The following is a 27,102-nucleotide window of genomic DNA, read 5'->3' on the forward strand; positions in this document are numbered from 1 at the left end:
CCAAAGAAAGGCAATGCCAAAGAATGCTCATACTACCACACAATTGCACTCAACTCACTCTCTAGTAAAGTAATGCTCAAAATTCTCCAAGCCAGGCTTCTACAGTATGTGAACTGAGAATGTCCAGATGTTCAAGCTGGATTTAGAAAAGGGAGAGGAACCAGAGATCAAATTGCCAACATCTGTCAGATAATCAAAAAAGCAAGAGAGTTCCAGAAAAATATCTACTTCTGCTTTATTAACTATGCCAAAGCCTTTGACTGTGTGGATCACAGTCAAACTGTGATAAAACTGTGGAAATTTTCTTTAAATTCTTAGAGGGGAATACCAGACCACCAGACTTGCCTCCTGGGAAATCTGTATGCAGGTCAGGAAGCAACAGTTAGAACTGGACATGGAGCAACAGACTGGTTCCAAATTGGGAAAGGAGTATATCAATGCTGTATATTGTCACCGTGCTTATTTAACTTCTATGCAGAGTATATCATGAGAAATGCTGGGCTGGATGAAGCACAAGCTGGAATCAAGATTGCTGGGAGAAATATCAACAAGCTCAGATATGCAGATGACACCACCCTTAAAGCAGAAAGCAAAGAACTAAAGAGCCTCTTGATGAAAGTGAAAGAGGAGAGTGGAAAAACTTGCTTAAAACTCAGCATTCAAAAAATGAAGAGCATGGTATCTGGTCCCATCACTTCATGGCAAATACATGGGGAAACAGTGGCTGACTGTTTTTTTGGTCTCCAAAATCACTTCAGATGGTGACTGCAGCCATGAATTTAAAAGACACTTACTCTTTGGAAGGAAAGTTATGACCAACCTGGATAGCATATTAAATATCAGAGATATTATTTTGCCAACAAAGGTCTGTTTAGTCAAAGCTATGGTTTTTCCAGTAGTCATGTATGGATGTGAGAGTGGGACTATAAAGAAAGCTGAGCGCTGAAGAACTGATGCTTTTGAACTGAGGTGTTGAAGAAGACACTTGAGAGTTCCTTGGACTGCAAGGAGATCTAACCAGTCCATCCTAAAGGAAATCGGTCCTGAATATTCATTGGAAGAACTGATGCTGAAGCTGAAACTCCAATACTTTGGCCACCTGATGCGAAGAACTGACTCATTTGAAAATACCCTGATGCTGGGAAAGATTGAAGGTGGGAGGAGAAGGGGATGACAGAGGATGAGATGGTTTGATGGCATCACCAACTCAATGGACATCAGTTTGAGTAAACTCCATGAGTCGGTGATGGACAGGGAAGCCTGGAATGCTGCAGTCCATAGGGTCACAAAGAGTCAGACACAACTGAGCAACTGAACTGAACTGACTGAACTGGTGGTTCACACAGTAAAAGAATCTGCTGCAATGCAGGAGATCTGGGTTCAACCCTGGGTTGGGAAGATCCCCTGGAGGAGGGGATGGCAACCTACTCCACTATTCCTCCCTGAAGAATCTCCATGGACAGAGGAGCCTGGCAGGCTACCATCCATGGGGTAGCAAAGAGTCGGACACAACTGAGTGATTAAGCACAGCACAACCTTTGCAGGAGAAGTAAGAGAGGCAGGTTTGATCCCTGGGTCAGGAAGATACTCGAGAAGAGCATAGAAACCCACTCCAGTATTCCTGCCTGAAGAATCCCATGGACAGAAGAGCCTGGCAGACAGCATGCACTCATAGGATTAAAGCAAGTGTTATTTGTTGTAGCTTTTTGTTGGTGGATCTATTTTCCCAATTCAGGAAAGTTTAATATTTCTAAGAGCATCCTAATAGCAAAAACAAATTAAAAATTTCAAATTCATTTTTATTTATATATATAAAAATATGCATGCTCCCTTTTAGGATCATGACCAACACTTCATTTCTATGAGAAGGTTTTTGTATACATAGGAAACTATCACATGGTCATATGTGAAACTGTCTTTTCCACTGCTCTCCTCTCAAATACTTGCTCAAAACATTTACCTTTAAAGAGTCTGAACTATGTGTCAGGCACTGTCATAAACATGCTACTTGAATTATCTCATCAAAGTTTTGTAATGCTCATGAGGTACCAGAAGTGAGGAAACTGAAGCAAAGAAACTTTAGGGAAAAATGTCCAGCTTCACAGCAGCTGAACTTTGGAGTTCAACTACTGACCTAATACAATTAGCCACTATTTTTACTGTCTTACAAAGGTCTAGAGGGAGATCAATGCATTAGAAGTCATGATCTAGAGAACATGATTTGCCATCCAATATCCCAATCTGGATGAAGACCCATAAAGAGAACATGTCTAACAAGGTGACAAAAAAATCAGGAAGAAGAACTTGTAATGCACTTTATAAGAGAAAAGATCTCAATAGAGTTTGGAAATAAGTTAAAAAATAAATATGTGCAAATAATAAAAGTACAATTATACATTTATTATTTTAACACTGTTCAGGTACAATTCTCTTTTCACAAAGTTATCTGTATCTTACAAAAAAGGTACCCCCATACGTTGATATATGAAACTCAATAATCTCTGTAGCTTAAAGGCTAAAAATAAGAACTTTTTTCTTTCAGTGAAGAAAGAAAAACATCAAGCAGTCACAAAATTAACTTCTAAGAATACAAACTGTACACTTGAAAGTAAGGGAAATGTATAACAAATGTGAAACTACATCAGAATAGAAAATCCTCAAAGTATATAAAATTGGTGCTGGCAATAAATAATCATATACTGCTAGATGTAAAGTCAGTAATATCAATCAAATGTCTTAAATTTATGGCTGAGAGAATTTTTTTCAATGCTGTCAAAAGCCCTTAAAATGTAAGAATAAAGAACATAGTGTCTGAGGCTTTGATTTGAACCCAGATTCCATCTCTTCATACTGAATAACTGAAAACATATTCTTATACCTGGGAAAATAATAATATGTACTTTATGAAGTTATGAGGATTAAATGAGTTTATAAATATAAAGTACTTAAAGTAATAATGCATAAAATAATCACTACATTATCAATCATTATTTTGGTAACCTGCATTTTTTAGTTTATGTATATATTTAATGAAGATAAAAGTATCACATATATTTTTCAAATTTCTAAAATGTTTTTGATTACCTATCACATAGGTTTCCAGAAGAATATTTAATATAGAAATCATATATAATATTTATATTACAAATATTAGAATTCCATATTATTCATCAGTTTAACACTCCTTACAGTAAGTCTTCACTGGCTAACTTTTTATTTATTAAATTTTTGCCCAGAGCAATTAGTCTCCTTTCCTAAGATTGTATTCCTAAGCCCACAATTTTTCTTTTCCCATTAGAAAGATGAGTAAGGGAATGACTGCTTACGCCTACTCCATTCTTGTTAATCAATATACTCCTACTTTAAATAGGTATACAATTAGTAACATAAACTTACTATGCTTTTCACCAAGTTTAATATGCTAATTTGGGGAATAGAATGTTTACAAGTGGGTCTGAAATTACTTAATACATGCCAAATTATCAGTATATCATGGCTCAGGTGAATTTGAAATAGCAATAGAAAATTAAATAGAAAATCTCAGAGTTAAATACACACCATATATATTAGAGAGTGAATAGTGGTAGGGAATTTAAGAACTATGGGTATTCTTATGTGTTTATGTTGTATGCATCTGCATAGGGTTATAATTTTTATACTTCTGATTATAAAAATATAGAATTATAGATGGTAACAATAACCCGGTGTACGAGACAGCAAAAGAGACACTGATGTATAGAACAGTCTTATGGACTCTGTGGGAGAGGGAGAGGGTGGGAAGATTTGGGAGAATGACATTGAAACATGTAAAATATCATGTAAGAAACGAGATGCCAGTCCAGGTTCGATGCACGATACTGGATGCTTGGGGCTAGTGCACTGGGACGACCCAGAGGGATGGTAGGGGAGGGAGGAGGGAGGAGGGTTCAGGATGGGGAACACATGTATACCTGTGGCGGATTCATTTTGATATTTGGCAAAACTAATACAATTATGTAAAGTTTAAAAATAAAATTAAATTAAATTAAAAAAAATATAGAATTAAATTATACTCCCCCGTATTTCCATAATGTGGTGAGCAAGAATATATATATATATATATCCTAAAATTTTACCAAAATATTTTAATAAGTCAATAAAATATTTCTTAGAGAAAACAGTATAACATCGGAAAACTTGGAGTATTATATTTCAGGTTGACTGCAAAGTCAAAGCAAATACATAATTTAGCAATGGTATAGTAACTGATGGGCTTCCCTGGTGGCTCAGGCAGTAAAGAATCTGCCTGCAATGCAGGAGACAGGAGTTCAATCCCCTGGAGAAGGAAATGGCAACCAATTTCAGTATTCTTGCCTGGAGAATCCCATGGACAGAGGATCCTGGCAGGCTACAATCCATGGGATTGCAAAGAGTTGGACATGACTAAGTGCATACATAGCATTTAAGATATTATTTTTTAGTTATTTCCAGGACTTAACACTTACAACATTAAACTGTATATAATATGATGCAAATAATGATACTAGCTCAATTTAGAGGTACATCTTTGCAACTAAAGATCCTTTAAATAATTTAAAATAATGTTTAACATTTATGAACCCATTTAAGAGAACATAAAATGTTATGCAGATGCTAGCTTAATACATAATACACTACCTAAAATTTGTTCTGAATAACATATATTGTGTTAATTATGTCAAATTATTTTTAGACAGTAATTAGATTTTATTGATTGATCAAATGACTAAATCATAAAATAAGTGAATACAATTTTTATACTTTAATTACTCTAAGCAATTAAATCTTAAGAATGTACATTATAAATAATGATATGAATAGCATTGGATTTTTTTTTCAGCAAATATAATAAAACCTGGGACAATATGTATTTTTAACTTATACTAGTTTGATTTTTAATTATCTTTTTAAAAGTGCTCTGAATCAAAATATTACATTAATAATTAATTGATTATTTAATTTCTCTGAAAAATGTGTCCTTGATAGCAATGGCGAAAGGACTTCAGATTGAAAAGGCATAAACCTAGTAATTAGAATAAAAAATTTGATAAATCCAAGAAAATTCTAACATACATGTTAATGTATATGCACATATGCATAAATATATATCATTTATTATTTGAAGTATGTAAGAAAAAAAGCAATAAAAGAAAATAATTTTGAGAGCCTTTTTTAAAAACATCATTCATAGTTAGCTACCTTAAGTCTCAAATGACAGTTTTATGTTCTTTCTCTTCCTTGTTTTATACCTGAAAGGAATTCAGCACTAAAAAAGAGGTGGAAATTTAAGTAAGCAATAAACAAACGAAGATTGTAGGAAAGTTACAAAATACCTAATGTCATATACATCATTCCTAATGTTTTACTCATTTTTAAAGCAGAAGCCAGTATTTCTATTTTACCCTATTTTATGCAGCTATAGGATAAAATCTAGAAAAAGTTCAATGTAAGAGTAGTTTTACATAAATTGTAAGTTATTTTATTTAAATTATATGGTTGACCAGCCATGGTCATTTTGCTGTATAAGTACCCAAGGAGATATAATTTTTAGAAGAAAATTACATCATAGCTTTAATAAGTAAAAAATAAGAAAGAAAAAATCACTTTTCACTGGGAATCAAACTTTTAGTTGTCATCCCATAAAACAAAATCTCAAAGTGTCTGGTGAAAGAACTGCAAGAAATAGGAAGACAAACATCCTCTCTCCACTCCCAGAGACAACATGAACTGGACCTAGGCACCATGATCTCTCCTGCCTCTTGGATTTATTCTCTGCATAATAATTCTGTCTTCCAGTCTGATTCCATTGGCAAACCCTGCCAAAGGGAAACCAAGAAGAGAATCTAACACATGCTCCACTTTTCTGATATGTCTCCCTAGATTTATTACTGATAATGTTGTGTTCTCCTTGTACAAATCTTAATTACATATTCAAGCTCCTATTCTTTGGTTGTACCTGAAGTCCTTGGGTAGACTCTGGCACTCCAGATATGAGATTAAATAGCAGAGACCAGCAGATCTCAAACAGGTTGTAGTTCAGGCCTATCTGCATGTGACTGTGGTTTGTAAGGCTTTAACTTGCAGAGGGTTTTGTCTGAGGACTTTAAAACTTTCACTGAAATATGTGTGAAGATTTGTCTTCCTCTAGTGGTCCGCTATTAAAATGCAAAGCAGACTGTTAAAGAATCCATTAAATAACTGACTTAATGTGAATGAATTTTCTCAGGTAGCATGGAGGAATTTAATACAACACAAATAGTGTTTGTGAGAGAAGAGCCATTCTGATTTTAAGAACATAGGACAGAAACAAGAATGTAGTTGATAAAAAACAATATATTTATCTGGTATTTGTGGAATTACTTTAAGAGATAATATCTAAAGTTATGATGTGATTTGTATCAGAGCACAGAGGAGGAAGAGGGTGGAGAAAAGATGAGTCTTAACTTTTATCTTTTTTAGACAGAACTTGGGAAATCATTTTTTTTTTTTAATTAGCATTAATGAACATTTAGACTTTCAAATAGATAGTATACTAGTTTGAAAAAGACTGTCAGAAAATATATCATTAGAGGAAAGTTCAATGTTTCCTTTGTTATAGATGGCAATTAAAGATGGTTCAGGGTTTCTTTGGTGGTTCAGTGGCAAAAGACCTCCCTGCCAATGCAGGAGACAAAGGTTCAATCCCTTGGTTGGAAGATCCCCTGGAGAAGGAAACGGTAACCCTCTTCAATTTTTGCCTGGGAAATCCCATGGACAGAGGAACCTGGTGAGCTGTAGTCCATGGGGTCTCAAAAACTTAGCAGTTAAACAACAACAAAAGATGGTTCAAGACTTAGTGACTAAACAACAACAATAAAAGATGGTTCAAAGATAGAATTATGCAAAATATCATTGATCACAATGGCTCCACCATATGGGATTCTCTCTTTTTTACCCCATGGGGAGAGGAGCTATATAACAGAAAAAGAAGTACCTAGAACTTCCAAGAAACTGCTATATATTTTAATACAAAGAAATGGATTGTATTTTCTATCAATGATATCATTACTTTACAAAAACCTAATATGTGGCAGGAATCCTGGACCATGTGGCATCATGTTTCAATCTCTATATGTCAATCATAACATTGTTATTTGGGATTACTATGAAGCAAAACCATTCCTTTCATTTAGGTTAAGATTATCTTGCTAGGATAAAACTAGCTTTGTGATTTTTTCCTCAAATTTCCCACTTCTTGGGGGTGTTATCAACTAAATATCTAAAGAGGTTGTTGGAGATTCAAGAAAAACAAAATAAAAACTCCACCTAAAAATTAGCACATAATTCACATCAATTTGTATCTTGCCTTACTTGAGAGGCCATATTTTCTTAAAGCATGCATTTTTAAAATTTCAACATGCACATAATCTAAAACAGTAGTTACCAATATATATGCAGTTGAATAAAGTGTCTCTTTTTTTAAAACAAAATAAGAAATGCAGTATAATCTTCCTTTATACTTGATGCTGTGCTATTTTGTGCAAACCTTGTGAGTAGTAAAAAGCCGTAAATGTTTACTATTGTGAAAATGTTATGTACAAGCAGCACTGTATAAGAAAATACTATGAAAAAGGAAAAAAAAAGAAAGAGAAATCAGAATACTGATACCAGAATGTCAATGAATGCCACACATATTGATGACCTCAACAATGACCCCAACAATAACCAGCTTCCTTTGCTTGGAAAGAATGGGGGAAATTAAGAATTTCATGAAAATGTCAGTTGCAAAGGAAGAGACCCAAAAGAAATGACCAAATTTATCACTGGTTTCAGAATGTCATCAATCAGTTCCTTCACTTTCATGGTCCACTTGTGAAGTTTTATTAATGAAAACAAAGATAAATAGTAGAAAAAAAATCTGACTGTAGGGATTTTTAAGCTTACTTTGTCTTTTTATAATTTCACATAAACTACTTGATTACTTTGCATTATTAGGAAATCATGTAAATATATGAAATAAAAAGATTATCATGTTAAACTCTTTTACAGATTTTATATCTTTTCAAAATTGTCCTCCATTCAGTGAGGAAGAGATAATCATAACATTTACTTAAAGTTATCCTTTAATCAAACCATCAGCACACTGATTTTTTTAAAAAAACTATTAATGCACAGTAATTGTGAAGCATTTCCATCACTTTAGTTTTAGTGCCTCCTGGTTTTAGTCTCAAATGGCCACCATCCAGCGCTTCAAATACACAAATGATAGAAGCTTGGTATTTAAGAATAGTCATCATCTCACAGGACAGACATGACAATAAAAATGACATTGATAATGGAAAGCAAGGAAGACCGAAAAGATAAATAAGAAAGAACTTAGACTAATATAAGTTTACAACACTCTCCCTAACAAAAGAAGTTCATTAGCACACCAAGCCTATATTTTTTACCAGATAATTTTTGAACTAGGGGAATTGGAATCACCCATGGCGTTAAACATGCAGTTAATTGGATCCTCTTGAACCAATTTCTCCTGTGTTAGGGGTCATAAATCTCAATTGTTATGCATTCTTAGGCAGTAAAATTTCATAAAAACAGTTTTAGACCCTAGCACTGAAGAGTTTATTTGAAAGTCAATAACTACAAATGAGAGCTGTTTATTTTCACAGGATTCTCAGTTCTCTACAAAGCTTTTATCAGGCAAGGAGTATGACCTTTCAGGTAAACTTACCCATGCAGATCTAAGAGAAGGTTGATTCCTGCTGAAGATAATCCATCCTTCTACACAACACACACACACCCTCAGATTTTAGCATTATTCCTTCTTATCCACACAGCTCCAATTTTCTTTAAGTTACTATCCACGTTCCTAGCCACGTTCCCACCACTTCAGTGGTGCCCTAGCTTCCCCCCAGACACCTTGTCACCCGACTTGGCTTAGCAGGACACACTCAGAATCTATCCAACAACTACATAACAACTACATACACTTTATTATTGGGATATTGACTTATTTCAATTCAGGAAAACCCCAATTCAAAGCTGCCTGTGAGGATGAATACATGAGTGATAGGGCTTACTGCGGGGAGATTTAGGTCCAAATTGGAAGCTACAAGTGTATAGAGCAAGAGAAGAAGAAGGAAAGGAAGATTCCACTAGTTGCAGCTTAAATGAAGAATACCAAGTAGCAAAGAGATGGCAAGAAGTAAGGAGGCCAGATCTCGGACCTTGTCTCTCTCTGCTTTACAGAATATCCTGGGATCTACAGCACACATGTGTAACGAAGTTAATAAACACATCCAGTGTTACTCTATTTTCACAAATGAGATTGGAAATAAAATGTAACAGCAGTTTTTCTACAGAGCCAAGTATTGCAAGCTCGGAATACTAACTGGTTCATTTATTTCACTGATTACCATATGTAGATGTGACACATCAGGCACTGATTTTCAATAAACCACACTTTTAAGTTAACTTGCCTTCTATTTTCATCAATGTATTCATATTCTTGCCTCAAATTATAACTTCAAATTTTTAAAGATTTCCCCCCAGTCCAAGAGTCTCATTTGCCAAAAAATCAAGTGCTGTTTCTATCATCTCAAGCAATTTCTGTCATCAGCTAATGTGCAACTATAGGGATCAGTTACACATGCTTCACACAAAATCTTAGCATGCTGAATTGCACTGACAATATTAGTCCAGTCTTATTTCAAATTACTTCTCTTAACTAAAAAAAGATCTGGTATTTAAATAAAAACTTCAAGCAAGGCTGGGAACAGCAAAGTCTTTCCTCATTCTTGCAGATTTTAAAAGTGTTCCATTCTCTCTACACTCACAGTGCTTTGTTATATGGGCAGCATAGGGGAAACTAGAAAGAAATACAAGATAATGACAATGTCCTTGATATCCTGCACTTTAAAAATAGGAGAGCCTCCTCCCCAGTACACATATAATAAAGTAAACCAAGTCTCCATGCACTGCTTCTAGGCAATAAGAAAACTTGCATGGGGAAAACTTTTGGGGAGGAAATGAAGGTGATTTTTAAGCTGCTATTGCAGTTGTATATGACACTGACATTTATTTCCCATAATTCTTGCCCACAGGAAACACATCCTTTAAGAAACTGAATAAAATCAAGTTGGACCTTTTCAAAATCTGCAAGCTATCAACTTCCTGGAAAAGCTTAAACACCCCCAACGCAATCAAATCAATTTAAAGAGCACTGGCATTCAGGTGATGAGGCAGAAGGCAGTCCACCTTGAGAGTGCTCCTTATCTGGTTGTTCTTGAGCCTGAATCCTTAAAGGAGAGAGTGCGATGGGAAATAAGGAGAAGAATGCCTCCTCTCCGTGAAACCAGACACCCTTTTGGAATCTGGGCTGAGCGCTAGAATCTGGATCCCACCCCCTTGCCTACCTCCAGGCTCCAGTAAGCAGCAGTTGGCTTCCTCCCCTCAGCTCCTTCCGCAGCAGCGGACTCACGGATCCCGTGCAGCCTGAAGCTTGGGTCCTGCAGAGCGCTCGTGCCAAGCGCTTCTCTCCACTAGTTATCAAATTAGAAAAAGGACAGAGACGCGCAACCAGGATGGTGGTTAAAATCCAGGTTTTAGGCACCAGCGTCCCAGAAGGTTCCGACGCTTCTTCTGTACTCTTACCCAGCTCTTTCGCCTGGCAAACGGTTACCCAGGGACCTGCGAGCCCCTGGCAGCAGCTCCTTCTCTTCTGCTCTGCCTGATCCCTCCAATCTCCGCCGCCGCTGCCACCCTGCACGCACCGCTATCCACTCACCGCACAGAGAGGAGGCCTGGCAGAGACAGCGCCGGGGGAGGAGAATGGATTAAACGGATAGATTTCTCGGGTAGGGGAAGAAAAACTTTGATGTTGGAAATGCACACACAGGACTGAGAAGAAACCCTAACAAGTTGCAGGTGCCGGGGCCGGGAGGACGCTTTCGCCAGCTCTGAGATAAATCACCCCCGACCAAAACAGGGAGAGGAAGCTCTGTGCTCCTCGAGCGATCCCAGAGCGCACTTCGTAATATCTGGTCTTCGAGTCTACTGGAAAAGCACAGGGTATGAGAAGCCCTGTTGGATCTCTCCTGGGATGCAAAACCAAATGTGCCTCCAGCTGGAGAGCCTGGCGGGAGAGTCAGTACAAAGAGGTCAGACAGAAACGCAGATCCAGGAAGAGCGAGGGGCAACCAGGGTTGCGCCTGCTAGAGCAGAGGCGCGACTCCCTTCGGGCAAAGCGACTGCTACAAACTCCGTTCCCTCCTACTCAGGGACGGGCACATTTAAAGGCTTGAACAGACGTCAGCACCAGCTGAGCTCCAGGGGTGAGCTCCAAGGCTCCCGCCCCGCAGGCTGTAGCGCGCAGAGGGCGACCTGCTTGCGCCGCTGAGTGACCTAGAGTAGAACACAGCGCTGGTTGGTGGCTGTTTGTCAATCCCCAGAGCCCATCGTGAAGCCCATCGTAAGTGATGTACCGGTGGTATTTACTGCGTAGGTGTACTTGCCGAGTTGAACAGAGCCAGAGCTGCGTGAGTGGGATCTGACCATTCTGCGCGAAATCAGCATTAGGTCATCAAGGCGCTCAACACTTCAAGGGAACTTATCTCCCTCTTTCGCGATGGCTTGAGTCATCGCTCTGATTCACTTTGCAAAGTTAGTTGAAATAGACGCCTTTTAAAATATAAAGGGATTTAAAATTTTCAATCTTGAAATTCCAATCAAGACAATACTCAAATCTTTGCTTTATCCCCACTTGCATATTTCCTAATTCAGAGTTACAACGGATGAAACTATTCGAGTTAAAAAAAAAAAAAAAAAAAGCCCTGAACTCTTTTTCTTAAGTGATTTTCATGCTTAGACACTCACTAGGAACTTAGGAGCCTTTGCACAAGGACATGGTATTTCTACTTACTTACTTTAAGTGGCATTTTCTAACGGTTTTGTGGCCATTTCCAGGTGGGCAGCAAGGAATTTAATTCAAAGTCAGAACTGTTATTAAAAAAGAATTTTGTTTCTTTATCCTTTGTAAAACGACCAAGTATGTTTCCAACTGAGTTTTACACTTTGCCTGAACAATAATGTAACATGTATCTGGTATATTTTTGAAGTAATAGAATAAGATTAGACAAGGGTGGAAAAATAATTCAGAAAACAGGATTCACACCTCCACAGCCCTTTCCTAAATTTCCTTCAGGAAGAACGCAATTAAGGGAGTAGGTGTCCAGGCTCTATTCTGGGCACCTTGTGACTTTCAGTGTCCTGCCTAGGGATAATAGAATGGGAAGTCCCAGGATCAAAGGAACCTGTGATTGTAAAGAGAAGAGAGCACTTACATTTTCTCCCTTTGTGCATGTCCAGCCTAGCCAAGGTAGATTCCACTTTATCACAATCAGTCCAAGCCCTTTAAAAGTGGCAAATACCAACTCAGAGCAGGCTCCATATTTGCGCCATCATGCAGGACTGCCCAATGGTCCTCCCTCTAGTGGCCGTCTACAGGAAACACTCGTGTGTGTGTGTGTGTGTGTGTGTGTGTGACTACATACGATCTTGTGTGCGTGCTGGTTTGTGTGGGAAGACTGATCACTGAGAGAACCCACTAGTCACCTGTACACTGCAGTTTAAAGAGTTCCGTTTTCTTAGTCATACCCTGGCCCTGAGCTGGGAGGGTCTTACCAAACTTTATTTTAGAGAGGCATTGCTGTAAATGTGTTGGAAACTGGCGACAGCGAAAGTGTTTTTGCTCTTTGTAGTGAATATATCCCAAAAGTTACAAGTTGGGATTGGGGAGGGGAGCCTAATATACAAGGACTTTGGAAAAACATCAACAGCATAAACCAACCAGTGTTTCTTCAAATAAATGAAACTTCTAAGAAGTCGGGACAGAGTTCATTTGTTTTGTTGTTGCCTGTACCTTGTACTCCGTTTGGTTCAAAGTCTCCCCAAGTTCAGCACTCCCTCAAAACGCTTTTGGGTTGGGGGAGGGCTTCATCACAGTAAAAAGAACTGAAGGCCTGCGCCTGTCTCCTTGGAACCAAGAGGGTCCCTTCCCACCCCCACGGTTTTCTGGCTTTCTGGGAGGCCAATGACTTCAGGGATCCTCACTTGTGACCAGCGGAGGCAAGCCTATCTGGCGAATCCCCAGGTTTTCCATCTGACTCAGAGTCAGGGTACGGGGTGAGGGACAGCCCTGGATGGAGGGGGAAACACGTAGGCGTCCATGTCTCAGGTCTGGTGGGAGCAAACCCGTGAAAGCACATAGCGGGAACTCCCTTCTGGACAGGAGCCTCAGGGTGTCCTGGCCTCAGCTGCTGGGCTGGTGCTGGTTCATTAGGAGGAAAGAGATACGCCAACCATTTACGGATCAGATCGTCACGCGCCGCAAGACCCGACGCCAGCGGCTCCCTCAGTCAAGTAGGTACGAAATCCGAGTCTAATCCCCGCTTAGGGGTTGAGTCGCTTTCCCAGAAGAGGAACGGTAGACCTAGCAAAGGCGGCAATGCTCACGGGAGATTTTCTAGCGCGCAACGTTGCTCAATGTGCTCAATGAGTGCTCAATGAAGCACTCACCTCACTCCCACCTCTACCCCCCCACACACACGATTAGATGTCTCTGATTCGAAAGGACACAGAAAAGGCCTCACTCTCTGTTGTCCCCTCCAACGCCTGCGCCCAGGCGAATGCCCGGAGCTACCCGGAATCTGAGCCCCTGCGCAACAACCTCTGCGCGCTGTGCCAGCAGCGGGCCACGGTGTCCGGGACAGACACAAGCACGCAGCCTCAGCCAGCCACCGGGACGATCCCGGCTGTAGTCTAGGCGTCCAGAAGCAAATGCCTGACAGCTTTTCCCACGAACTGGGTGAGCGGGCTCCAAGAGACCTTTTCTTCCACAAGAGCTTCCGATCTGCGAGCCGGAGAGGCGGCCAACTGCGGGACGAGCGCGCCCCCAGCGCTGCCGGGCGCGTCGGGAATTGCAGTCGGCGCGCTCCCGCCCGCTGAGCGCGCTCTCCTCCAGGCCTGAGAGGTAGGCGCTGGGGCAGAGCGCCTAGATGGAGGGAGGGCTGCAACTTTGTATGAGGTCCTTCCTCCTCTGTTTCCCTTCTGGGACACCGACTCTTCATCTCAACCAGATCACCAGGTCCTGGTTGTTCCTTTGACTCTAACCAGATTCACCTGTGTCCCTGCCCCAAGTAACAGGCGACCTAAGTGAGTGAGTGAAAGTCCCTCTGTCGTGCCGACTCTTACATGGTTAAGAGGGTTGACTACTTCATTAGAGACAACAATTCACCTGATGTATTCAGATGTATTCAGAATATAATATTTTTGGTAAAGTCTTTTTTTGTTATATTCATAAGTGAGAACTAAAATATACTGAAAAATAAGTGCTAGGAGTCTTTGAAACTAAGTATGAGTGTTGTGTTACCAAATGAAAGTCACTCAGTTGTGTCCAACTCTTAGCGACCCCATGGACCATACAGTCCATGGAATTCTCCAGACCAGATTACTGGAGTGGGTAGCCTTGCCTTTCTCCAAGGGATCCTCCCAACCCAGGAATCGAACCCAGCTCTCCGGCATTGCTGTCAGATTCTTTACCAGCTGAGCCGGGTGACAAAACACGATGTTCACTAACTAGCATGAAGTGAGAATCTGCTCTTTGGATCATGAGATCAAGGTTGCAAAAACTCTAGGAAATAACTTCCTCTTGAATGCGTCTGAAAGAATCAACCTTCTCTGATGCAGCTTTAGATGAGTCAGAACGATGCTTCCTTCAGCTAATTCAAGCATGCCCTCCCTGCCTTTTCCTCTTTTCCTCTCCTTCCTTGATAAATGAAAGAAATAGAATCTGTAATATTGGAAAGACTAGCAATTGTTTTTGCTTCTGTAAGCTAAATGATACATTTTATTTAATGTCCTAAGTGAAAGTATTTTGATGCAGTACCTACAGTAGAAGAGCTATACATATCAACAGTAATTAATTAGATGAAATTTGCATGATAGTAAATAGTATTTATTTTTCTGAGCTCCAAAATCACTACAGATGGTGACTGCAGCCATGAAATTAAAAGACGCTTACTCCTTGGAAGGAAAGTTATGACCAACCTAGATGGCATATTCAAAAGCAGAGACATTACTTTGCCAACTAAGATTCGTCTAGTCAAGGCTATGATTTTTCCTGTGGTCATGTATGGATGTGAGAGTTGGACTGTGAAGAAGGCTGAGCACCGAAGAATTGATGCTTTTGAACTGTGGTGTTGGAGAAGACTCTTGAGAGTCCCTTGGACTGCAAGGAGATCCAACCAGTCCATTCTGAAGATCAGCCCTGGGATTTCTTTGGAAGGAATGATGCTAAAGCTGAAACTCCAGTACTTTGGCCACCTCATGTGAAGAGTTGACTCATTGGAAAAGACTCTGAGGCTGGGAGGGATTGGGGACAGGAGGAGAAGGGGACGACAGAGGATGAGATGGCTGGATGGCATCACTGACTGGATGGACACGAGTCTCAGTGAGCTCCGGGAGTTGGTGATGGACAGGGAGGCCTGGCGTGCTGTGATTCATGGGGTCGCAAAGAGTCGGACACGACTAAGCGACTGATCTGATCTGAAATAGTATTGATTTTCTTTTATTATGACCTGATTTAGTTATTAAAAAAATCTTATGGCAAATCATTTCCTTAGATCTAGAGAAAATTCATCTATAACATGAAAACAGAAATACTACCTTTAAAATATTGTTCATTTATGAATACATTATATATATATTAATATTCTTATAGATTAAGTCATAATACTTGGAGATCCTGGTCAAAAATGCTAAAAGTGAATCTCAAAAAGATATTGGAGAAAGATGGGACATTGGAGGGAAATATTTAGGGAAAGAGTCTGTAACTGAATATTTGCTTTGTTATATCTATATTTTGAAACAGTTGATAGTTAAAATATTAACTTTATTTTATTGTTGTTTTAAAGTTTATATTCAATTTATAATTATTATATTTGCTATATTCTGCATCTTGTGCAATATATCAAAGTAATTTATATCAAATAGTTTGTACCTCTTAATTAGTTCAGTCTCTTTGAAACCCCATGAATTGCAGCATGCCAGGCCTCCCTGTCCATTACCAACTCCCGGAGTTAACTAAAACTCATGTCTATCAAGTCAGTGATGCCATCCAACCATCTCATCCTCTGTCGTCCCTTTCTCCTCCTGCCCCCAATCCCTCCCAGCATCAGAGTCTCTTCCAATGAGTCAACTCTTCGCAGGAGGTGACCAAAGTACTGGAGTTTCAGCTTTAGCATCATTCCTTCCAAAGACTACCCAGGGCTGATCTCCTTTAGGTGGACTGGTTGGATCTCCTTGCAGTCCACGGGACTCTCAAGAGTCTTCAACACCACAGTTCAAAAGCATCAATTCTTTGGCGTTCAGCTATCTTTATTGTCCAGCTCTCACATCCATACATGACTACTGGAAAAACATAGCCTTGACTAGATGGACCTTTGTTGGCAAAGTAATGTCTCTGCTTTTGAATATGCTATCTAGGTTGGTCATAACTTTCCTTCCAAGGAGTAAGCATCTTTTAATTTCATGGCTGCAATCACCATCTACAGTGATTTTGGAGCCCCCCAAAAATAAAATCTGACACTGTTTCTATTGTTTCCCCATTGGGGCACAGGGAGCCTGAAAACAGCTTGGGAATCCATACAAAGCTCTCCCTTACCGCTGAGAGTGTTCTCATTGCTGTAGCCCTTCGCAGTTTGTAGAAATCCGCACCCAAACCCTTCTCCAAGTAGGCCTGGGTCCTAGTTGGGATGAACATGCAATGGCGGAGCTGAGGCCAGTAAGGCACCAGTCAGGTCTCGCACATTCTGGCAGCCTGCTCCTCCATGGACAGTAAGGCCTCTTTTTCCCTGCAAGGGGCTCGCTTGCCTTGCCTCCTGTGAACTGTGTTTCCCAGCCTGGGCGAAAAGCGGTTCCTGGAGACCTTTTCTCAGGGGCTGTTTTCCCGGAGCTGGGGCGGACCTCGGGGACCCAACTCACAGGGGAAGGCAAAACCACATGGACAGGTCTATGCTCTGTGATAGGATCAGATGCCATGATCTTAGTTTTCTGAATGCTGAACTTTAAGCCAATTTTTTCACTTTCATCAAGAGGCTTTTTAGTTCCTTTTCACTTTCTGCCATAAGGGTGGTGTCATCTGCATATCTGAGGTTATTGATATTTCTCCCGGCAATCTTGATTCCATCTTGTGCTTCTTCCAGCTCATTGTCTCTCGTGATGTACTCTGCATATAATTTAAATAAACAGGGTGACAATATACAGCCTTGACGTACTCCTTTTCCTATTGGAACCAATCTGTTGTTCCATGTACAGTTCTAACTGTTGCTTCCTGACCTGCATATAGGTCTCTCAAGAGGCAGGTCAGGTGGTCTGGTATTCCCATCCTTTTCAGAATTTTCCCCAGTTTATTGTGATCCACACAGTCAAAGGCTTTGACATAGCCAATAAAGCAGAAATAGATGTTTTTCTGGAACTCTCTTGCTTTTTCCATGATCCAGTGGATGTTGGCAATTTGATCTCTGGTTCCTCTGCCTTTTCTAAAACCAGCTTGAACATCTAGAAGTACCTCTTAACACCTTACGCCTATGTTGACTTCCCATACTTCCCCCTCCCCAGTGGTAACCACTAGTTTGTCCTTTATATACATGAATCTACTTCTTCTCTAGTATATTTTCTAGTTTGTTTTATTATTTAGATTTCACGTGTAAGTGATAGCATACAGTATTTGTCTTTTTCTGTCTGACTTATTTCACTTATCATAATGCTCTCCAAGTCCACCCATGTTCCTGCTAATGGCAAAATTTTCATTCTTTTTTTATGGCCCAGTAGTATTCCATTGTGTGTGTGAGTGTGTATACAACATCTATTTCTCCATTCATCTGTTGATGGACCATTAGGTTGCTCTCTTTCTTGGCAGTTATAAATAATGCTGATATAAACATCAGGTGCATGTATCTTTTAGTATTATTGTTTTGTTTTTTGGTATACACCAAGAAGTACAATTGCTGGTTCATATAGAGGTTCTATTTTTAATTTTTTTTTAAGAAACCTCCATACTGTTTTCCAGGTGGTGGCACCAATCTACATTCCCTTCAACAGTATCTGAGGGTTTCGTGTTTTCCACATTCTCACCAATATCACTATTTGTGTTCTTTTTCTTGATAGCCATTCTGACAGGTGTGAGGTACTGTCTCATTGTGGTTTTGATTTGCATTTCTTTAATAATTAGCAGTATTGAGCATTTTTCATGGACCTGTTGGCTATGTGCACTTCCCCTTTGAAAAAAATGTCTATTCAGTTTTTCTGCTCATTATTTTCAATGATGAAGTTCTTTTTCTTTAAATTTGTTTAACTTTATAGAATAATAGTTGTTTATAATATTATATAAGTTACAGGTGTACGATAGAGTGATTCACAATTTTTAAAGGCTATAATCCATTTATAGTCATTATAAATTATTGGCTATATTCCCTCAAAAAATATTTCCTTGTAGCTTACTTTTTTTTGGTTATGTAATTTAAATATAACAGTGTATACATGTTAATAAATTGGGTTGCTTATTTCTTTTATGCTGAGTTGTATGAACTCTTTATATACGCTGGCTGTTAATTGTTTATGGGTCATATCATTTACAAATAATTTCTCCCATTTCATAAGTTGTCCTTTTATTTATTTTTTTTGATGATTTCTTTTGCTGTGCAAAGGAGAAGAAGAAAGATGAATGGAATCTAAATTGGAAAGGAAGAAGTTAAACTTTCACTGTTTGAAGATGACATGATATGATACATAGAAAATCCTAAAGATACCACCAGAAGACTATAGAGCTGATCGGTGAATTTGGTAAAATTGCAGGATACAAAACGCAAAAATGCAAGATACAAAAATCTGTTGCATTTCTATACACTAATGAAAAGCTATCAGAAGAATAAATTTAGGAAACAATTCCAGTTACAACTTCATCAAAATGGTAGAAACCTAGGAATAAGCCTACAAAAGGAGGTAAAAGACTTGTACTCAGAAAACTGTAAGACACTGATGACAGAAACTGAAGACCATAGATGGAATGGTATACTGTGTTCATGGACTGGAAGAACTAATATTTTTAAATGACCACATTACCCAAGGCAATATATGGATCCAGTGAAATCTCTAACAAAATTCCAAGGACACTTTTATAGAACTAGAACAAAAAATTTCAAAATGTGTATAGAAACATAAAAGATCCTGAAGAGCCAAAACTATCTTGAGAAAGAAGAACAGAACTATAGGTACCATGCCCTCTGACTTCAGACTATATTGGTATATGGTGGTGCGTACGTACGTGCTAAGTCGCTTCAGTCATGTCTGATTCTTTGTGACCCTATGGACTGTAGCCCGCCAGGCTCCTCTGTCCGTGGGATTCTCCAGGCAAGAACACTGGAGTAGGTTGCCATGTCCTCCTCCAGGGAGTCTTCCTGACCCAGGGATTGAACCTGCGTCTTTTTCATCTTCTGTATTGCCAGGCAGATTCTTTACCACTTAAGCCACATGGGAAGCCAGTATATGGTCAGGCCACCCCAAATGACTGTTCTCTTGCTCTCTGTCCACCCCCTGCTTGATCAGTACTTGCTTCACCTACATCTTACTTATCTAACTGAACTTCCTACCTACTTATCCCACCCCAGCTAGTGACTGTTCTAACTCTTAGATCAGAACATCACCATTGATAGCTCATCAAAAGCGTAGTGAGGGGCATGCCATTCTGCCAGGTAACCAATGAAGTAACCTGACTCAATTCTCCCTGTAACTGGTGAACTCTTCCTCCCAGGAGCAAAGTCTGCCCGCAAGTCCTGTCCACCATCTGCCATACACACACATGGCATAGTGTCCCTCCAGGACTGTGCTTCAGACATGTAAGAGCTTGCTAGCAAATAAACTATTGATGTGTCTGTGACTGACTCTGGGCTCTTTCTTTGGTTTTGAATCTGGGCAATCATAGGCCTTATAGCCCTGCAGGATGCATCCCAACAACTTCAAAGCTACAGTAATCAAACTGGTATGGTATTGGCACAAAAACAGACTCACAGATCAGTGGAACAGAATAGAAATCCTAGGAATAAACCCACACACTGACAGTCAATTAATCTACAATAAAGGAGGCAAGAATATACAATGGAGAAAGTTTCTTCAGCAAGTGGTGCTCAGAAAACTGGACAGCTACTTGTAAAATAATGATATTTCACTAATATCATATACAAAAATAAGCTCAAAGTGGATTAAAGACCTAAATGTAAGATCAGATACTGTAAACTTCCTAGAGGAAAACATAGGCATAACATACTTTGACATAACTTATAACAATAATTTCTTGGACCTGTCTCTTAAAATATAGGAAATAAAAGCAAATATAAACAGATGGGACCTAATTGAACATTTTTATTTTCAATTGTGGTAAAAAATACATTACATGAAATTTATCATTTTAACCATTTTCAAGTATACAGTTGAGGAGTGCTAAGTTTATGTACATTATTGTGCGACAGAGCTCCAGAACCATTTCATCTTACAAAACTGAAACGCTACACACATCAAGAAACTTCCCTCTCCTTAGCCCCTGTCTTTCTTTGTCTCTCTCTCTCTTTTTCTGAATGTAGGTAACCATCTGCAAGCCAGGAAGGTTTCCTACCATAAACCAAATCCACTGGTACATTGATCTTGAATTTCTCAACTTCCAGACTTGTGAGAAATAGATTTTTGTTATTTAAGTCCACCCAGTCCATGATATTTTGCTATGGCAGCCTGAGCAGACCAATACATATGTTAATTCTATTTTGATTTCTTGGTGAGTCACCATATTGCTTTCCATAGCAGCTGCACCATTTTACATTCCCCTCTATAAGGTACAATGTTCTTATTTCTCTACATCCTTGCTCACACTTGTTACTTTCTGTTTTATTGATAATAATCTTTCTAGAAAGTGTGAAGTTGTTAGGGGATACATTGACTGAAACAATCTACCTGACCAGGCACCACAGTATTCATTTGCATGAGTTATTTTATGACAGGAGGTCCTGGTAAGGAACATGGAATCAATAGGCCACCACTAACCAAAAGAGTTTGGAAAGGTCAATAGGAGACACCATGTGTCTTACTACCTCTCAGAATCCTTGCTGGTATCCATACTGGCTGAACAATATGTGTATCCCCAGGAAGGACTCTGAGTCAGAATGATTGGCCAAAGATAGCCTGGAAACTAACCCATTACTATAAAACCCGAGGCTGTGAGCCAGGTGGCAGAGCAGTCCTCTTGGTTTCCCTTACCCTCCTGCTCTCCACCCAGCACCCCTTGCCAATAAAGTCTCTTGCTTTGTCAGGATGTGTGGCTCCTCAGAGAATTAATTTCCAAGTGTTAGACAAGAACCCTCTTTCAGGCCCTGGAAGGGGTTCCCCTTCCTGTGACAAGGTGATATCTCATTGTTTTGATATGAATTTCTCTAGTGATTAATGATATTGAGCATCTTTTCATATGCTTGTTGGTCATCTATATATCATTTCTGAAAAAAACATTCAAGTCTTTTTCCCATTTTAAAATCTGATTGTTGTTGAGTTGTAGGAGTTCTCTGTATTTTCTGGATTAATCCCCTATCAGAAATTTGATTTGTAAGTATTGTCTCTCAGTCTGTAGGTTTCCTTTTCATTCTGTTGACAGTGTCCTTTTATGCTCAAGTTTTTAAGTTTGGAGTGTATTTGTGTGTGAGTGTCTCTTTCTTTATGTTAAACTATTATCTTGTCTCAATGATAGCATTCATATTTTGGAAATACACATAACAATTGAAACTTTCCATAATACATGAATTTTCTGATAAGTCATGATTTTTCCTACTCTATATTAATGTGAAAACTATCCTTCTGATTAACTTGTTGTATATTTCAAACTATTATTTGGTTGTGGCTTACTTAATGTTGATGGTTAATGATCTCACATATCCTGGTTTTTGAAAGTTTAATATATTGCATATATTAGGGAAAAGTAATACACTTGTAAAGTGAACATCTGAAGCTTCTTTTTAAAAGTTATTTTGAAAAAGTATGGTTACTATAAAATATTCTACATATAAACAGAAAATCTTATATGTATTAATTATAATGAAAATGTTAACCAATCCAACTTTAGGAAAAAAGGAGTGATTCATTTGTTAAAGGAAAACAATTAAAATACATATGTGTTAAATTATAGGTCTAATTATACTTTCAGTAGGGTATACTTTTGCACTGTTATTTGTGCTCCATTCATATATGATGACAGAGAAGGCAATGGCACCCCAATCCAGTACTCTTGCCTGGAAAATCCCATGGATGGAGGAGCCTGCTAGGCTGCAGTCCATGGGGTCTCTAAAAGTCAGACACGACTGAGCAACTTCACTTCCACTTTTCACTTTCCTGCATTGGAGAAGGAAATGGCAACCCACTCCAGGGTTCTTGCCTGGAGAATCCCAGGGATGGGGGAGCCTGGTGGGCTGCCATCTATGGGGTCGCACAGAGTCGGACACGACTGAAGCGACTTAGAAGCAGCAGCAGCAGCATATATGATGTTCATATCTTGACACAAAGCAGAATTAAGATATTCTTTACAACCTTGTTTTCTTTCTAAAGTAATTATTTTAATCTCAGATTTTATATTTTGTTTCCCAAATAGAAGATAATATAAATAAGTAAATGATAAACCAAGACTTTAGGACCCTATATAATTGTGCATCTTTCATAATAAAGTTCAGTCATGTCAAATGTATGTATACAATTCCAAGAGAGGGAAGAAGAGGAAGACTATATTTATAAAGCATATCAATCCACCTTAAACATGGGACAATTTATTTAGCTTACTATTTTCTAATTAGATTCAGGTAAGTTTTGATTGAGGTAAATGGACAAGAGTTTGAGGAAACTTCAGGAGATAGTGAAGGACAGAGAAGGTTGGCGTGCTGCAGTCCATGGGGTTGCAAGGAATGGAACACGGCTTAGCAACTGAACAACATCTATAGGTTTATATGTTTAAAATAATAAAGTTTGGATTCTATTTTGTGTGAGAATACCTTTGTACCCCCAATTTTAAAAAATGCAGAGAGGGTGGCAGTAGTGGGGGCCAAGGAGGCAGGTGGAGTAAGACAGTGGAACTTGATAGGAAGTACTGTCTGTACTGCCTGGTGGAGGTGAGCTCACTGCACTTCTGCTGTATCAACTGCAAGGGCACTGAGCTGTGTGCTCTGAGTGCTTCTCAGCTGGTACAGAGATCAGCCACCACTGCCGCTATCATGGCTACCGTTACAAGGAAAATCCAATTCTGATACCATGTTAGAAGTTTTTCTTTGACATGTCTTTTTGTTGCTTTGGTTATTATAATTATACATAATGGCCTGCCTCAGAGAATTCGGCCTCTCTGCCTGACTCTTAAACTAAAGTGCCTTTGTTCATGATCCTGCCCACCTGTGGATGGCAAGAAGAAAGAAATGAACACATCTACTGCTTGAGACTTGTCATTCTAGGAGATATTTGCAAGATTAATGGCTTTTGTGCTTTGTTTCCCCTTCTCTTCCCATCTCTGATCCATAAAAGAACCTAGTATCCAGAAGAAGATAGTTATTTTGAGACATTAGTCTGCCATCTTCTCGGTCAGCCAAATTACCAAATAACATCTTGCCTCAACACCTCGTCTCCAATTCATTGGCCTGTCATGCAGCCTGCAGAACGAGCTTGGATGTAGTAACACTATCAGCTGGTGGCCACAAGGACAGCTGCTGCTGGATGCCACTGAGCAGTTTAGCTTTGGAAAATGGGAGGATATGGCCGTTCACACTGAAGCTTTCCAGACTCCCCAGGAAGTATTGGCTGAGCAGCAACAGCTGGACTACCTGCCCCTGTGGGACAACTACAGGACAGAGAAGTATGACCAGGACCCTGAGATCTTTATCAGCTGGCTCTCAACTAAGACTACCATGATGTGGAGATAGAGCTGAAGCTCGCACATAAGGACACATGCCTGCAGAAACTCAAGGAGTGTCAGCAGTGCAAAAAATCACAGGTGACTACAACTTGGTGCCTGCCTTCCTAGGCAAGAACAAGGAGAAGGAGGCTAAGCACAAGATCACCAGGGAGGAGAAGTTGTGATTGAAGCTTCAGCCACTCACACAGTTCATTTCCTGTGAGGAGTTTGACAACCTGTTCCATAACATGCACAAAAAGAAGATGCTGTGCACCAAGATTTGGCAGCTGCAGTGGAACCAGGACAAAGGCATCACCAAGATGGAGGAGTTGGCTAAGCATAAGGTGGCCAAGCACAAGTGCAAGAAGAGGAAGAAGAACAAGATTGAGGCAGGCACCAAGTGAGATAAGGAGGATGGCTAGGATGGCAAGACCACTGCCACCCAGAACCTGCCCAGCTCCAAGCTCCTACTGGATGCTGAGAAGGTGCTCTCCAGCTCGCTGAACTTAATCCCCATGTGCTACAGGACCATGAAGACCATCATCTTCAAGAACCACCTCCATAAGAGGCAAACATCCCCTCTAAGAGCCAGCTTCTGGGCTCTTTGGACAAAGTCCTCAAGAAAAGGATTTTAAGTATATCCAGGGATCCTTCCTAAGCTGTAGCTGTGAAAGCTGGAATGATGCTGTAAATCTTGTAAGCCAAAATGGCAAGGGGTGTAGGAGGAGGGGTGGAGAGGAAACACCTTTACCCCCCATTATTGCTCATTTTTAACAAGTTGATTAATTTTTTTCCCTTAGGATTTAAATCCTTTATATAGTTCTCTGAAGAAGTAATAGTAACAATCTTATGTCGATCAAGGAGGAGACAAATACATGTATATTTTAACTTAGTCCTAAACCTAGTACTTTATGATGACAATTGCCTTTAAGTGTTCAATTTGGAGAATATTATGATGAAATTTGAAAATTCATGTTTATTTGTGACTTTCTTTCCATTGGTTCATGACTGTTGTGCTGTGGGTGGAGGCAAATCTTTCCCTGCAGTGCTACCAGCTTCACCCTATGACCTGAGCTCTGCCAGCTGCCCACAGCCACCCACAATGCCTGGCACAGCCTGGCATGTGGCACTTTAGGTGGGGGCTGGGCAGGGTAGGTGAAAGAGAGGCCAGGGAAGGATAGGGTGGGCATCCACAGGGACTTTTCAAGGAGGAATCTGGTGTTGCACAATTTGGCTAAACTGAGCTTCCCGGTAACCACTGGAAGTGGCAGAGTTTGAGCTTGTAACTCCCAAACCGACTGCTGGGGAGCTCACCATGGGAGGAGCAGCAGCCCTCAGCAGGCTCCCCTAGGTCTCTGGGGATGCAGGGACCAACACAGACTGTCAGAACATTAAGCTTCTTCTACTAGGGGTGCTTTTGCTGCTCTTAAAGCTTGTGTGCATTGTATCTGGAAGAACTCATTTTAGGAAACTCATGGCTGAGAGTTTTGAGTCCTGGTACTAGCTCCCTCCAGAGTTTTCACCCCAGTAGCAAGTACCTCTTTCACTGAGACTGGCTATGTGTCTTATTTGGGTGGCAACAGGCACTTGGCTAGGCCACGGTGGGAGGGGCCCGTAGAGGCCTCTAAGCCTGGGTACTGCTTCACTAGGTCACTGTCTTGAACCAGACTCAGGGGTGGCTCTGCCCAACTCTGTTTAAAGATGGTTTCAGGGGTGCTTTTTCGTGGACACGCACTGTACCTTCCTACTGGAACCTGAATCCTTTGTTTTCCAGCTGCTTGGGGCTCTTGTGTCCAAGACCCTGCAGTAGAGTCAGTAGAATGGCCAGACCCCAGCATTCTCTCTTCCCTTATAGCTACCAAGACTGTTTACCTCCCAGAATGTTTGAAGTTACATTACAGTGAAGTTATTTGAAAGAAAGAAAAATAAATAAATAAATAAACAACTCATCATTTCCAAGGATGACTTACTTAAGGTGCCTTTTTCTTTCTATTTACAATCTTCTGTCCCCTAAGGTAAATTTTCAGCATTAAATAAACACTTCAAATATATTGTATATGGCTTTGGTTGTAAACCTCATCACATGCTGGCAGAGCAGTGCTCCATGTGACCTGAGAACAAACCCAGAATTTCTCTCTGACCATGAAGTAGCAGGCAGTGGTGTCTCTCCTGAGCACCCCCTTCATGCTGTCTCCTGCAGGATAACCACGGCTGACAGTGTGTGGACACTGTCTGTGCTGAGCAGAGATAGAGACAGTGCTATGTTTTTACAGATGTTCTGGCCAGTGTTTCTCACTTGGGGTTCCTGGACCAGCAGTACCAGCACCTCCTGGGAACTTATTGGAACTTCAGGGACTCAGGCCCTGTTCAGTCCTCTAGAGGTGGGGCCGTGGAGCTGTGTTTCTATGAGCCTTCCAGGTGACTAGTCTAAAATTTGAGAACTGCTAGCTTTAGCTACTCTGGTGTCATCAATTTTCTACATTGGATTCCTAATTTGGTGAGATTTTAAATTTAGTCTTATTTTTTAATAAAATGATTCCCAGGCTTTCATTAAGCTTGAGAAGCAAAAACTTCTTCTAAATGTTCATGGCCCTGGCTGAGAATTTTGTGTTTAAACAGGTTTTCAGTATGTGTATCTTTTTGACAGTATGAATATATTTAGGCTTGACTGTTTTTAAACACCACAATGAATGTATAATTTATGTTAAACTATGAATACTTCTTTACAAAGGAAAAGTGATTTTATAATCAGTTGCTTCTTGTCCCATCAACCCCAGCTATTACTGTTACACTAGTTCTTCCCTGCTGTTAGCTTGGAGCCTTTACATTTCTGTATTTAATTCTCATGATAAATTAGTCACCATAATCCTGTGGAATTAGGTCTTTTCAAAACTGAAACTCTCTGGGTCACAGAAGATAATCAAGCTATTCAGAATAATGCTCTGGATGGCCAGCATTCCGAAAAGGTATTCAAACCAGAACTCTGCCTACTACTCATATTTCTATTTTACACATTAAACAGGTTGAGAACAACAACAACAACAACAACAACAACAAAAACTAAAAGAGAGAGAGAGCTTTGCTTATAT

At 39.8% G+C, this 27,102-nt stretch overlaps 1 long non-coding RNA gene and 1 pseudogene across 1 annotated transcript in view; one reads left to right on the forward strand and one right to left on the reverse strand.

Annotated features, from left to right (window-relative positions):
• LOC113884541 overlaps positions 1-11,835 on the reverse strand; it is an 854,339-nt gene extending 842,504 nt beyond the window's left edge. The window contains exon 1 of the long non-coding RNA XR_003508902.1: positions 10,413-11,835. This is a non-coding gene — a long non-coding RNA (uncharacterized LOC113884541). The remainder of the gene's footprint in view (positions 1-10,412) is intronic.
• A 1,998-nt stretch (positions 11,836-13,833) lies between these two features.
• On the forward strand, positions 13,834-24,671 carry LOC113884408 (annotated as a pseudogene).
• The last annotated feature ends 2,431 nt before the right edge of the window (positions 24,672-27,102 follow it).

This window comes from Bos indicus x Bos taurus, chromosome 26, assembly GCF_003369695.1.
Source record: "Bos indicus x Bos taurus breed Angus x Brahman F1 hybrid chromosome 26, Bos_hybrid_MaternalHap_v2.0, whole genome shotgun sequence".
Classification (NCBI taxonomy): Eukaryota; Metazoa; Chordata; class Mammalia; order Artiodactyla; family Bovidae; genus Bos; species Bos indicus x Bos taurus.